This window comes from Bidens hawaiensis, unplaced genomic scaffold (assembly GCF_021521415.1).
Source record: "Bidens hawaiensis isolate Kalapana, Puna unplaced genomic scaffold, B.hawaiensis_p1.1 tig00008259_1, whole genome shotgun sequence".
Classification (NCBI taxonomy): Eukaryota; Viridiplantae; Streptophyta; class Magnoliopsida; order Asterales; family Asteraceae; genus Bidens; species Bidens hawaiensis.
The window spans coordinates 149,098-163,807 of record NW_027491588.1 but is presented as its reverse complement, the minus strand read 5'-3'; the positions used below and the strand labels follow the sequence as shown (position 1 = coordinate 163,807).

Below are 14,710 nucleotides of genomic sequence, written 5' to 3'. Positions count from 1 at the left end.
GTGTCTTGCTTTTGAAGCAAATCACCTAAACATAATGATTGCAAAACTATTATTCTTATTATACATGCTTGACTACATACATATGATATGATTTTGCTGACTACACTCAGATAAACAGCCATTGTATTTAAAGTTATAAGAAAATAATATTGTATACAATTTCAAAGATGAAAGTGTCTTGCTTTTGAAGCAAATCACCTAAACATCATGATTGCAAAACTATTATTCTTATTATACATGCTTGACTACATACATATGATATGATTTTGTTGACTACACTCAGATAGTAATCAGGCCTGGGCCGGCCTGAAATGAGAATTAGACTTCATTCATTTGATGGGCTTTCGCCTGAATAAGGTGGTGTGACCCATGCCTAGTGCCTTTCTTGTCAAATATCTTTAATTTGTTTTGAGTCTACATTGTCTTTGATAAACCAATTATTAATAGATAGTAAATAGGTTTTTTTTAATGGAGATTAAGACTATCACCATATTATTATATTTGGGACAGGTATCACCTAAAAAATGCAGTTATTGACAGAGGCGTCTCATTTGACAGAGCTCATGGAGATAAATGCATTTGAGTATCCTGCAAAAGACAATAGACTCAATGAGGTATTCAACAAGTGCATGTACGACAACACAAGAATAGTGATGAAGATGATTCTTGAAAAATACAAGGGATTTGAAGAGGTCAAAGAGTTGGTAGATGTATGTGGTGGTTTAGGTGCTAATCTTGAGCTTATTGTTTCTAAGTACCCTGACATTAAGGGGATAAACTTTAACCTACCCCATGTCACTAAGGATGCACCTCCTTACTGTAAGTGCACGAATTTGGTGTCCGCAGCTGTTCGAATAGGATAAGGGTATTTTAGTCTTTATGTTAATGTATAAAGGCTCATTCACTAAGCATGTTTAGCGAATGAGGCCTCATTCGTTAGAGACTAGGCTATTCATTAATGTAAAGCCCATTCGTTACTACAATGTAACGAATGGTGGCTTAGTCGTTAAGGTATACCCATTCGCTAAGGGTGTTTAGCGAATGGGGCTATGGAATGACTTATTCGTTAGTGATGTTAACGAATGAGAAGGCTCATTCGTTACTACAGTGTAACGAATGGGACATGCCTATAAATAGGCCTGCCATAGTTAGTTTGCATAGAGATCTGTGCCATATTTATGTACTGTAACGTTATGCTGCCGGATTCTCTCTAGATCCCTAATGTATTCATCATCCATGGTCAATAAAGTATTCCGTTAATGTATGAACACGAGTAAACGTATCGATTTGCGACTAGATTCCTGGCTCGTAAACATTCTTATAACGTTTCAACACTTACAAAGGTATATTCAATTTCATAAAAACACACATTCATTGATATTATTATCTTTCAACCAGTATCATTATTAGGTCATGGCTGTAAAAATCTTGCCTAGACACTGATAACTCAGCGAAACAGACCACGTTGGGTGAGCTAACAATCAAATTGAACATTTTTTAGAAAAATTAAAATAAGGGTAGAAAGGTGTTTGTGTGGCACCCTTGCCTACTCGATTATGACACTCCTTAAATTTATTCTCTTTAACTCGGTCTGGCTGATGATAATTGTTGGATGTTCTTGACTAGGTGTGGAGCATGTTGGTGGAGATATGTTCCAAAGTATTCCTAAAGGAGATGTTATTTTCATGACGGTTGGTACATCAATTTTTTTAAACATGATGTTTGTTTAAGTAATAACAGATTTAGTTCAACATCTATAATGATTTTTCTTTCTTTTAGTGGATACTTCATGACTAGGGTGACAATTACTGTGCCAAGCTTCTAGAGAACTGTTGGGCAGCATTATCAGAGAGCGGTAAGGTGGTTGTTGTGGAAGCAATCATTCCGGACCCTAAAAGTGTAATTAGCGATAATAATGAAGTTTCTAAGGTTGTTGTCGATACTGATATAATAATGCTAATTGCTAACCCTGGTGGCAAAGAGCGAACTACAAAATAATTCAACCTCTTGGCCAACGAGGCTGGATTCAATTCTATGAAAATTGTCTTCGAAGTCGCTAGTTTTAAGATCATGGAATTCTACAAGAATGTTTAGACTTGATGTTGAATGTTATTGTTGTGTGATGAGGATTTGAAGTAATACTTAATATTTACTTTTATTGTATATCATAATAAACAAAAGCGACACGTTTTATGGATTTATCTCAGATAAATGTATTGATTTTAAAAAAATGAATTGACTTTAAGCATATATTTATAATTTAATAATTAAAATTGCTTCGTAAAATAAAAGCATATTCGAGTTTAGCTTTATTTACAATTTTCAACAATATACATAGTATAATATGTTAATTATAACATTTGAAATTATATTTTTTCCAATTCTTGAATAACATGATTTGTTGTTTATTTTGGATTTCATCAAGTATATTTTGGATTATATAACAGCAATATAATATGTTAATATTTATTTTTAGAAAAATATATAGATATAATATAAATAGAATGTAAAAGAAAAATTAATAATTATTAATTTATACTAACGTATATTTGTGTCAATTAAGATCTTAGTTTACAAAGAAAAATAATTATGAGGTTTCGTCACAAAGTGACACGTGTCACAATTATTTTTTTTTTATTAGAAGAGTATATAGATATTCCCAGTTTAAATCCATTTTACACCCACCAAAAGGGTTTAATCGGCGTAGATTATTGTTTATGTTCATCTATCTGATAAAAAAAAACTTGCATTCTTGCAGGCATACCCTTTTTAATAACTAATCACATTTAATAAACTGATTACTAAATGATAACGTTTGAATTTTTTGAAGTTTAAGTCCTTTTCGAAGCTTTGTATTGTACCTGTTGTCTGTTGAATAGGTATCTTGCTCCTTACTAATCACCAATTTTATTATTAATGAAACTTATTGCCGCTCAAAAAGATATAATAATAACTTTGAATAAAGAATAATAAACTAAGGCATGTTAGACCAGCCAGCATTTGTCCTAAGGAGATAGATTATCCAACAACTAAGACGCTATGATGAATTGGTGAGTGGTCTTATTTAGAACAATGGTATATTATATATGAATTTTTAACTTTTAAAAATTGGCTTTCCATATTTTCAACCTAACACGTCTTTTTGTCGTGGAATATTGACAAATTACTCAAAACTTGATAATCATCTATAAAACTCAATAAATAAATGAGAGAGAGATGCGATGAAGATGAGTAGGGGATGGTCGATTGATCGAGGGTCGTCTATTTGAAGTTTGAACAATTGTGTGTGAAGAAACGTGGATCGACTCACTGGTAGACGATCTACTTTCCTCGGGTGTGATTATGTTATTTCACCGATGGTTCTCTGGGATCTGGATTCTTCCACCTACAAAATGAACAGCACCGTAAACTTACCCCTCAGAAAGGGACAGAGGGGTCCTCTTTGGGGTAACCCTCCGGTGTGAGAATAAGAGTTTGTAGGAGAAGATAATAATATATGAGAGTAAGGAAATTGGAGTGTATTGCTTAATATAGCTGAATACTGTGTAATTGGGTATCTCTCTCCTTGTGGAGTTGATGTGGTATTTATAGTGCTAGGGTTTCCACTGATTGGGCTCAGACCCAGTTAGGGCCTTGTTGGCCTCCTCCAATTGCTTTGCGCCACGTGTCCTTGGGACACCTGGTGCTTTTTCATTGGTTATAATCACGTGGTAGCACATGGGTTTTGCTGAGTTGTCCACCTTTCATTGGCAGCTGTCAACATCAGCATATTCTTATTCCTTAAAAATATACCTTCTGGAAGGTTGTCTGACGTGCACAATCAAGGTTGCCCTAATCCTGATTTGGATAAGGACGAGGTTGATTATGTGCATGTGTGATACGCGCCTATCCTGAGGATGCGCGAGGTCTTCTCTTTATTCTCACGCGCAGATGTTTCATGCGCAGATGTGATATGCACAAGCATGTGATATGCGCCACGCGCGGATGTGATATGCGTGAGCATGTGATACGCGTGAGCATATGTGATGCGTGAGCATATGTGATGCATGAGCATATGTGATGCCTGAGCATGTGATGCATGAGCATATGTGATATGCGTGAGCATATGTTATATGCGCCATGCGCATAGGTTTTGGCTTTGTGCCTTCATAATGTCTTGATTTCAAGCCTCTTGTCTATATCTTGTGGGTTGACCCGCCTCGCTCGGTGTTGAGGCGGGTACATACCTCTTCAAGCCCCCCAGTCTAATGTGTGTCTTGTCTCGCGCGAGCGAGGTAAGATAGATATTAGACTTAATAGTTTGCTCTTTTAATAGGGTTTTGTCTTTTTCTTCTTATTACTCATCGTTGCGCGAAAATCTATCCTTTTGGTTGAAAACGAGTCGTCCCTGTACGTGGTTGGTTATTGCTGACATGCGTCAGTGATAGAGACGTGTCAGACTTTTCGTGTGCTCGAGGTGCTACAGTTGCCTTTCATGTCCCCTCACATAGTGTCAGGAACACGTGTCGCGCTCGCGTTGGTCCGTACCTGCGAGTGGTGGCGCATGAACTCTGGCAGCGCCTGTATCGTTTCTTTTCGTGTCCCCTCCCACAGTGTCAGGGATACGTGTCGCGCTCGCTTTGGTTTACACCTGCAAGTGGTGGCGCGTGAAGTCCGATCAGTACCAAATTTTCTCTCTCCTGGGCCTATAAAAGCAAGCCCTTAGAGTTTTAATCCTTCATCTTCCTTGTTGTTTATTCAGAGGTCTTTTCTTTCTTTCATTCTATTCCGATTACCTGTCTTCTGCTTCTAGATCTCTGTTCTTTCGAAGCATCCCTTGTTCGATTTTATAGTTGCATGTCTGATAGCTCAGACAACACAATCTCCCCCATCCATCGCCATGTGAAATCGTTAGTGATGTCTACGTTGAAGAAGACCGGCAAGGGGAAGAGGGCTGCTGAGGCCTCATCGGAGGAGGTAGGGAGGACCAAGGCAGTGAAGAAGTGGGATGAGATCCCCTGCAAACTGAGGCAGGCCGATTTTGACAGCCTTATCGCCTCTCAGGGTTTTCTCCCTGAGTATGGCTGCATGCTGCCAGCGGCCGGGCAAACGGCGGCGGACCCGCCCACCGGCTATATATCCCTTTATTGCTATTTTTTCACCCACTGCAACCTTCGTCTCCCGATGACAAGGTTTGTAGGTGCGCTGCTTAAGTTTTATGGGATTCATATATCCCAAGTCCATCCGTTTGGACTCGTGCGCATGACTCACTTTGAGTTCATGTGCAAATCTCAGCGCGAGGAGCCCACCCCTCGGCGCTTTCAGTTTTTTTATAAGCCCAAGATCCAAGATTCTTGGTTCTCATTTATTCCTCGCAGTCAGAAGGTCAAGTGCTGCACTGTTTCATTCAAGAGCCTTCATGACTGGTCTGAGAGATTTTTCTATATCAGGGCTGGCGTGATCCCCATCCGCATGACCATGCACGCGATCTCTTCTGCGCCTGCGGATGTGGGTGTCGTCAAGAACCCAACTGGCGCCTGGGTTAAAAAGTTGACTGCCGAACCATCCCCCGCTAAGAACATTTGAGAGGAGGCGCTGGTGGGGGTTGGTATGAGCAGGAGGTGGGCCGACAGCGCGACTGAGCCCGTTATCCAAGTTGACGGCTTGTGTAAGTTAATCTCATTGCCTTACTTCTGCGCGAATATAATTCGTTTTGCTGATATCATTTGACTTGTTTTGTGCAGTCAGCAAGGAGTATGTCCACGCCGCCTATGATGAGCATATGGAGGGTGGCTCCGTCGCGCTGGGCGCTGGGGAGGTTGGCTTCCCCGATCGCTTCGATGACATGTTCATCCCTGTTGATCTGGGATTTCTTTTTGACAGCGATGCGCCTGGTAAGACTTTGTACTTATGCTTATGCCTTTATAATACCAGATTTGGCTAACCTTTCTGTTGCGTGTATTGTAGACGCGCTTGAAAACTACGAGCTGGAGCTCGCGGAAGAGGAGGAGGAGGAGGAGGAGGAGGCGCCCCAACTAAAGCGTAAGGCTAAAGGGAAAACTGGCGCAGGGGCCAGTAAGAAACAGAAGAAAGATGATGCCCCTGTTGTTCAGGATCCACCTACTCAGGCGAAGGGACTTGAGAAAACCCAGGGGTTTACCACCAAGTTTTCCTTGTCTTCCCTGCCTCAAAAAGTGGGCAGACCTCCTGTCCACACGAGGTATGGTGCCACTACCTCCTCCCTTCGCGCGGCGGAAAAGGGAAGCGGCGTTGCGCCTGCCGTTTCCTCTTCGACAGGTATACTTTGCTTATCCTTTATGGTTCTATGAGCGCGATTCTGATAGAATTACTAATGAATCTTTGCTCACTCAAATGTTTGTAGAGCCGGCGACCTTGGTGGATCAACCTCAAGCGCAACAAGATGCCGAGGCTGCGCCGGAGGTCGCTTCGAAGTCCCCTGTTTTACCCTCCAAAAAGGGGAGAATGGACTTCATGGCGATGTTTGACTCGCGAACGGCGTTGCGCCAAGGTATGTATTGCGCTTTTATTTTCTGACTTTTTCCTTTTAGATCAAGTCATGAACCATATCTTTTTGTTGATTTTTTCATAGGAGTCATAGCTGGCGTACAAGCTGCTGGCGGCACTCCTGGCGCCGGTGCCAGCGCCGTTGGTTCTGCTCCTGCTCCTGCAAGCACTGAATCTCCCCTCATCGGGATTACTAAGTAGCAGGAAGCCGTTTTACGCGCCGACCTGGCGGCGTCGAGACCTCCCTCACCTCCTCCTGCGCACAGCCCTCCTCGCGAGACTGATTTTGGTTCTAGGTCGCAGGAGAAAAGGCCTGTTTCAGAGGAGGATGAGGAGTTTGAAGTTGGAGACTCCGACGGCGGCCTCGCCAGCCCTGCAGCGCCACGAGATTTTCCGGCGCAGTCTTCTCGTGGGGCTGGCGCTGACTTTTCTGCTTCATCCCCGCAGGTATAGGTTCGTTTTTGCTCCGCTGCGCGGACTTCCATATTAGTGTTTTGATGACTTAGATCATTACTTTGTGTTTGCAGGAAGCCGATCACATTTACCGCCCGAGATGGAACATTACTGAGGACAGCTCATTTCAGTCCATGGGTGTGTGTGAGGACTTCTGGGCTCATTCTGTGCCTCCAGCTGAAAGGAGGTTTCAGGAGGGCCGCGCTCGCGATGACTTGCTCAACGATCATCTGTTTGCTGGGTCGGCTTTCTTTGCTGCCTCCCAAGAGCTTCGCTATGATTACGTAAAGGTACGTGATGCTCTTGCGGAAGCCAAGCAAGAGGCTAAAGTGTCTGCTTGGCATCTTTCTGATGCTCGAGAGAGAGCTGAGAAGCTCCAAGCAGAGCTCAGCGAGAACAGAGCAAGTGCCAACACCGCCTTCGTGAAGCGCGGGCATGAGATACAGGCTGGGCGGGAGAAGCTACAGGCGGCCGAGGCGGACGCGGCCAAGTACGCGCTTAGAGTGCGCGACTTGGAGCTGGACTCGGAGGCGCGTGACCAAGCTCTTGTCCAGTCTATAACTGACAAATCATCACTGGAGAGTGAGGTTGCGCGCCTGAAGAAGGAGCTGGCGGCCGCGCAGGCCGAGAAAGATGAAGCCTTGGCGACGGCAGCGTCTAGCCAGGAAGCACTCGAGCTTGCGCGAGCGGAAAAGGAAGAAGCCTTGGCGGCAGCAGCGTCCGACAAAGAGGAGCTGAAACAGACTAAGGAAACTGTTGAGTTGTTAAACTCTCAGATTCCTGCTCTTGAGACGTCTGTTGCTTCCCTCGCGCAGGATCGCCAATGGCTAATCTCACAGGGTATGACTCGTTGCGCTTACGCGATGAAATACTCAGACGAGTTTCAGGCCCTTGTGATGGATTGCAACGCTGCCGCGCGCTTGGTGGGTCGAGCTGAAGGGTTTAAGGATGGCTATGAATATGGCATGCTGAAGAAGAACCCATCCGACTACCCTTATCAGAGCGACGTTGCCTGCGCGGACATGGCCGATATGGGGGAGAAGTATTTAAATACTCCCATTCCCATCCTTGCGCAGGTATTTTAACCTTAATGAGATTACCTTGGCTTATTTTCCAAGTCTTTTTTGTACTCATATTTTTCCATATGATTTGCAGATATCCGCGCTTGCTGACCAGCCCGACCTCGGCGCGCTAAAGAAATTACTTGACGAGTGCGAAGGGGCTGGTGGCGGCGATGATGGCGCGGGGAATGCTGCTCCTGCTAGCGGCTCTGGCGTGGCCAAAGGATCCGCTCTGACACTATTGTGATAGAAGACTCCATTCAGGATGAACAACTTGACTATGGTCAGTTTGGAGATGACGAGGAGCGGGCTGCGCCAGATGCTGAGGGCGGTGATGAGGATGATGAAGAGGCTGACGTCGACGTGGAGACTTGAGAAGCCCTTCATGTTTTTTTTTTATTTGTAGTTTGTATCACATCATCTTGTAAACTTGTAAACTTCAATGCTTTGGAATGAAATTTTGTTTTTCCCCTCTTCGCATCTTGCGCATTCCCCATTCATCTCTTTATATTGCATGTTTGCTTGTTGAATATAAGATATGCTTGCACGTTGAAATAAGAACAAGGTTGTAAGGAAATTATTATACTTAATCCTTGTCATATTGTAAGTGATTTTGCCATATCTTGATTATGTTGACACGTGCCTTGGCGTTTTCATTATTCCTCTTTTGCGCGACGTTATCACGCATTTATTATATGGAATTATGAGTTTTTTAGCCTTTACGTGTCAGTATGTGTTACTCAGGTATCCATTACAATTTCATGCGCGACCTCGACCTGAGACCTTAACAACTATGTTTTGGCATTTGCTTTGCCTTAGTTGTGCTTAGGTATTTTTATGGTCAGGCTGCGCAGCATGTAGGATGGATGTTGTGAGTGATTTGAGCTAAGGCTCACATTATTGGGCTAAGGCCCTGAGCTAAGGCTCATATTATTGGGCTAAGGCCCTGACGTTTTAGAGTTAAGACTCGTTAACGCGTTTGAGCTTGAAGCTCGCGCATGTATGTTTTACTTCGTTTTATTTCGTTTTGATGTCAATACAATGTTGTCATATTGCTCAAAATTAATAAAGGGAAGTGTGAAACATGTATGCAAAAGGTAATAGAATCCACATTAAGAGAAGATAGCGCGTATCATTATTCATAATGGCTTAAAAAGCCTTGATTACAAACTTGACATTTTTTACATGAAACATTTTCTAAGCTGTGCCGCGTTCCATGCGCGCGGGATCTTTTTTCCATTCAAATCCTTTAAAGCGTATGCGCCTTTTCCCAATTCTTCCGAGACTTGATAAGGTCCCTCCCAATTGGGGGACATTTTTCCCGGGGGTATCGCGCGGCTAGCTTCATTGTTTCGAAGGACAAAATCATTTTTCTTGAAGTGGCATTCTTTCACGCGCTGATTGTAATATTTTTCCAGTTTTTTCTTGTATTTGGCTTCACTGATGACAGCCGCCTCTCTGCGCCCTTCAAGTAAGTTGAGATCCAACCTCCTTTCGCGCTCGTTATCAATCTTGCTCATCATGAGCACTCTATGGGATGGGCATCCAATTTCTGCTGGAATCATTGCCTCCGTTCCATAGGTTAGGCTGAACGGGGATTCGCCATTGCTGGTTTTGCTTAATGTCCTGTGCGCCCACAGGACATTAGGTAGCTCTTCGACCCAAGAATGGGATTCTCCCTCCAACCTTTTCTTTAGCCCATTTAGCAAGCTTTGGTTCGCGCGCTCCACTTGGCCATTCCCCTGAGGGTGGTATACTGAAGTGAAAATTTGGTTGATGCGCAATTCCTTGAGCCAGCTGGATATCTTCTTGTCAGTGAATTGTTTGCCATTGTCGCTCACAATTTCCATGGGCAAGCCAAAACGGCATATGATGTGGCTCCAAATAAACTGCTTCATCGCTTCGGCTGTGATTTTTGCTAGTGGCTTGGCTTCGACCCATTTTGTGAAATAGTCTAATGCCACTACCAAAAATTTTACTCGCCCTTGCGCTTGCGGTAGGGGACCCACAATATCGATTGCCCATTTGTGGAAAGGCCATGCGGAGGTCACCGGAATCAAGTTGTTCTTTGGCCGCATGGTGTTTGGCGCATAGCTCTGACATGCTTTGCATTTTTGGATCTCTTTTAGAGCGTCCAAGTACATGCCTGGCCAATAGTAACCTGCGCTCATTGCATTGGCAACCACCATGCGCGGGCCAGCATGTATTCCACAGATTCCTTCGTGTATCTCTCTGATCACATAGCTTGCTTCCTCAGCATCTAGGCATTTCATGAGCGGTCCAAGATAAGAGCGTCGATATAATGTACCATCAAGCAGTTCATAGTTCTGCGACTTGTGTCTTATCTTCCTCGCCTGTGCGCGATTGTCCGGTACCTTTCCCTCCTTCAAGAATTCCATTATTGGAGTTATCCATGATGAAGGGGTTGTATGAGTTACAAGGACAGATTTCGCTACCACCGACGGGTTGCTCATTACTTCTACCCTTACATATTTGCCAGAGTGATCGAAGCTGGTTGATGCCATCTTACTCAGCGCGTCGGCAGATTTGTTTTCACTGCGCGGAATATGAATGATTCTGAAGCAGTCAAATTGCTCGATGAGCTTTTTCGCCTGCTCTAGATATAGAGGCATGGTGTTCTCCTTGGCATCATAAAGGCCATTGACCTGTGCTGTTACCAAGTATGAATCAACATGGGCCTCTAGCTTTTTAACTCCGAATTTGTGCGCGATGCGCAGGCCAGCCAGCAGGGCTTCATACTCAGCCTCATTGTTGGTGCTCTTGAAGTCCAACCTGATGGTGTAAGTATATTCATGATTCTCTGGATCCACCAGTTTGAGGCCTGCGCCGGACCCTTCGTTGTTTGAAGCTCCGTCAGTGAACAATCTCCAAACATTTTCTTCATCATTGGTTCGCGGAGGGTCTACCTCGCGCTGAGCCTCTTCCACTCTTCATTCGGGGATTTCTACGATGAAATCAGCTAAGACTTGTCCCTTTATTGCTGGGCGGGGCTTATAGGCGATCGTGTGTTCTCCTAATTCCAGCGCCCATTTTGTCAGCCTTCCCGAGAGCGCGGGGCGCCGCAACACTTGCTGGATGTTGTAACCCGTTAGAACTTCAATAGGATGACCATTGAAATATCTATGAAGCTTGCGCGACGCGTGTGTTAGTGATAAAACTAACTTTTCCATGATGGAGTAGCGCGTCTCAGGATCTGTCAGCACCCGACTCACATAGTATATTGGCGTTTGGATTCCCTTGCGATCCACCAACAATACTGCGCCGATGGCGCGCTCTCCTGCTGATAGGTACAATGTCAAAGTTTCACCAGGAAGTGGAGCTGTGAGCGCTGGCAGATTTATCAAACATTCTTTTATCTCACTGAAAGCTTGCTCGGCCTCAGGAGTCCACTTGAATTGGCTTTTCTTCAGGCAATTTTTCAATGTATTAACGAATGGGGTAGATTTGCTTGCATGGTTCGCTAGGAACCTGTTGATTGATACCAATCTCCCATTCAACTTTTGGACTTCTTTCATGGTGGATGGCGAGGGCATGTCAAGTATGGCCTCCACCTTTTCTGGGTTCACCTTGAAACCATCCTTAGTGACCATTACACCTAGAAATTTTCCCTCTTGTACGCCGAAAGTGCATTTGCTCGGATTGAGCTTCATGTTAACTTCCTTTAGGCGCCCAAGGATTTCTTCGATGTCTTTGAGCATTTGTTTTTCCTCCCTGCTTTTGATCACCAAATCATCCACGTAGACTTCTAGGTTTCTTCCAATTTGCTCGCTAAAAACGGCATCCATAAGTCTTTGGTAGGTGGCTCCCGCATTCTTCAAACCAAAGGGCATTTTTGTGTAACAAAAAACTCCCTTGTCAGTTCTGAAGGCAGTCTTGTCCTCGTCTTGTGGTGCCATTTGAATCTGGTGATAGCCCTTGTAGGCATCCAGGAAACATTTGAGCTTGAATGGCGCCACGGAGTCCACCTTTGCATCGATGTTTGGGAGGGGGTAACAATCTTTTGGGCATGCTTTGTTGAGGTCCTTGAAGTCAATGCACATCCTCCACAACCCGTTACTTTTCTTTACCATCACAGGTTTAGCTACCCATGTCTGGTATCGTATCGGGCGGATGATGTTTGCGCGCAGTAGATCCTCAACCTGCTCATTCATGGCCTTCGCCTTCTCATCCCCCATGACTCTCTTCTTTTGAGCAATTGGCTCTACAGACTTGAACGTGTTGAGAGAATGTTGCGCCAGGTCTCGCGGAACCCCAGTCATATCGGAGTGTTGCCACGCGAAGACCGACATATATGCCGTGAGCAATCTTTTCATTCTCAACCTCGTGTCGTCTGATATCGTAGCGCCAATTGTGATTGTTTGCTCCGGGAATTTCGGGTTGAGAATCCATTCCTCTGGCGCGTTGTCTGCCATTGGAAGTTTCATTCTCCCTTCCCGCGGAGTATTTGTCACTGCACACAAATGATCTCGGTATACAAAAGTTACACCTGTTGGTGTTGGGAACCCCAACGCGCCGTGCGCTGGCGACAGTATGGCGTTAAATTGGGCAATCGTTCCTCTACCCAAGATCATATTGTGGCAAGAAGTGGTGGGCAAGACCAAGAAGTTGACAACTTCGGCTCGCTTGTGTTTCTCATCCCCCATAGTTAGCTCAAATTGTATTTGACCTAGGGGATGAATGATTTCATTTGAAACACCAGAGATTGGTGCATTCACAATTTCAAGCCTTGCTTGGTCTGCCGGATCCAGTTTTCTGAAACATTGCTCATACATGATGTCTGATTCGCTGCCAGTGTCTACCAGGACTTTTGACACTTCATAATGAGTAATATGTGTAGTGATGACAAGAGGACTGCTGATAGAAGGGCCTCCCCTGATTCTTGGGAAGATTACTTGTTGCTCGCGCCAATCTCCTTGGATTTGCGCGCTTCTCTTTCTTGATCTTTGCCCTTGATTTCCCCCCTCGGCTACACAGATTCTTTTGAACTTTTTGCTGGCAAAGGCTCCTTCTGGTTGTTCATTTTCTGGTCTTGAGTTTTTCACCAGGTGAGCCAGCTTGCCTGATTTCACATCTTTTTCAATTGCATCCTTCAAGTGGTGGCATGCATCAGTGTTGTGTCCTGTGGACTTGTGAAACTCACAGTACTTGCCACTGTTTGACGGTCCCTTGTAGTGTAGTGGCTTGGGGCTTTTGAACTGGACATTCTCAGTGCTCAACACTTGTGAAGGAGTTTTAGTGAGGGGAGTCCATATTCTTGGCAGAGGTCTGCTAGGGTCTCTGCCGCCTTCCCTCTTATCACCTTCCCCGCGATTACGAATGTCTTTTTGGGGCTGAGGTGAGCTTGGTTGCGCCTGTTTTTCTGCTGGAGAAAAACTGGTTGGTTGCAACCTGGACCATACAGTGTTCTGTTTGCCCCTTCTTTCGTTGCTGCGCGGTGCCTCTGCTTGATGCCCTCTTTCTCTCGCTCTATCTTGGGCAATTTGTTTTTCATTTCTCGCGAAGATTCGCGATGCTTCCATTAGCTTGGCCCAAGTGGTTGGCATGCCATCTCTGCTTACGAGAGATCGGCGGAGTTGATCACTGCGCGCGCCTTGTATAAAGGCCACGCGCAATAGTTGCTCAGTGATACCTCCGATTGCCAGAGACTCCTGATTGAAACGAGTGATGTAGACTTCAATCGTTTCATCATTCCTGCGCACGTAGCGCATGATGTCATCAGGGTCGCGCGTGTGTCTGCGCTGTTGTACGAAGTGAGCTTGGAACTTTTCCAATAGTTCCTCGAACCCATCGATTTGCCCAGTTGGCAAGCTTTCGAACCAGACACGCGCCGCGCCCGTGAGGCGGCGAGCAAACATGTGACACCATGTTGGCATCGTCCAGCTTTCTAGGTTTCCAGTGTTGTAAAAACCTTGTAAGAAATCGTCTGGATCTGTTGTGCCGTCATATTTGCCCAAACCACTTGGCATCTTGGTTTTGTGCTGAATGGGGGCCTTCGCGATGCGCTCAGTGAATTTTGAATGTTTCACCAAGATGGCTGGCCTGTACGGTGTGGTTACGTCCACTTGCCCTCTCACTGGTGGGCTGTACGGTGTGTGCAGATCCAGATCGGCTCTGGCTCCAGGCGCCATTTTCATGTGCGCGCGGAGCTGTGAGCCTCCTGCATGAGTATCTCGCGTCTTCCTGACGCTGTGCACTTCTTCATCACTAAACTCAGCGTGTTCAGTGTGAACAGAGTGACCTTCTTCCGGCGCGCGCCCCCTTCTTGTTCCATGGACAGTTTGCTTATCAAACGCTAGCCTTTGTGTTAAGTCGGCTAACTTTTTTTGTTTGACCATCTCATTGTACTTGTCCATTAGACGTCGTTGCTCGTTTATGAGCCATTCTTTAGGGTCATTGGTTTCATCTTCTGGACCCATTGGTCCTTTTTGTTTCGCGCCGGTAAGATTTTGGAACGTGAGATCGTCTGGAGGAGTTTCAGTCTGGCCATGAGGAGTTGTGATGAAGGGATGGTTACTGGTGGTGCGCGTAGAATCACGCGGCACCCTCAGAAACTGCTGTCCCTCATTAACATCCTCACGTTCAATATCCTCCAGAACTTGATCGCCGTTACGAACACCAGAAACCATGATGAAAATTTTTTTTTTTAGAGATCTGATGAGATTTTGTTGCCG

The 14,710-nt window shown here is 44.9% G+C and overlaps 1 pseudogene across 1 annotated transcript in view; it reads left to right on the top strand.

Annotated features, from left to right (window-relative positions):
- The window catches only part of LOC143637381 (caffeic acid 3-O-methyltransferase-like), a 30,644-nt pseudogene extending 28,550 nt beyond the window's left edge, over positions 1 to 2,094 (top strand). The window contains exons 2-4 of the transcript XR_013154420.1: positions 511 to 819; positions 1,627 to 1,691; positions 1,780 to 2,094. The product of XR_013154420.1 is annotated as a caffeic acid 3-O-methyltransferase-like (transcript). The remainder of the gene's footprint in view (positions 1 to 510; positions 820 to 1,626; positions 1,692 to 1,779) is intronic.
- Positions 2,095 to 14,710: the final 12,616 nt, after the last annotated feature.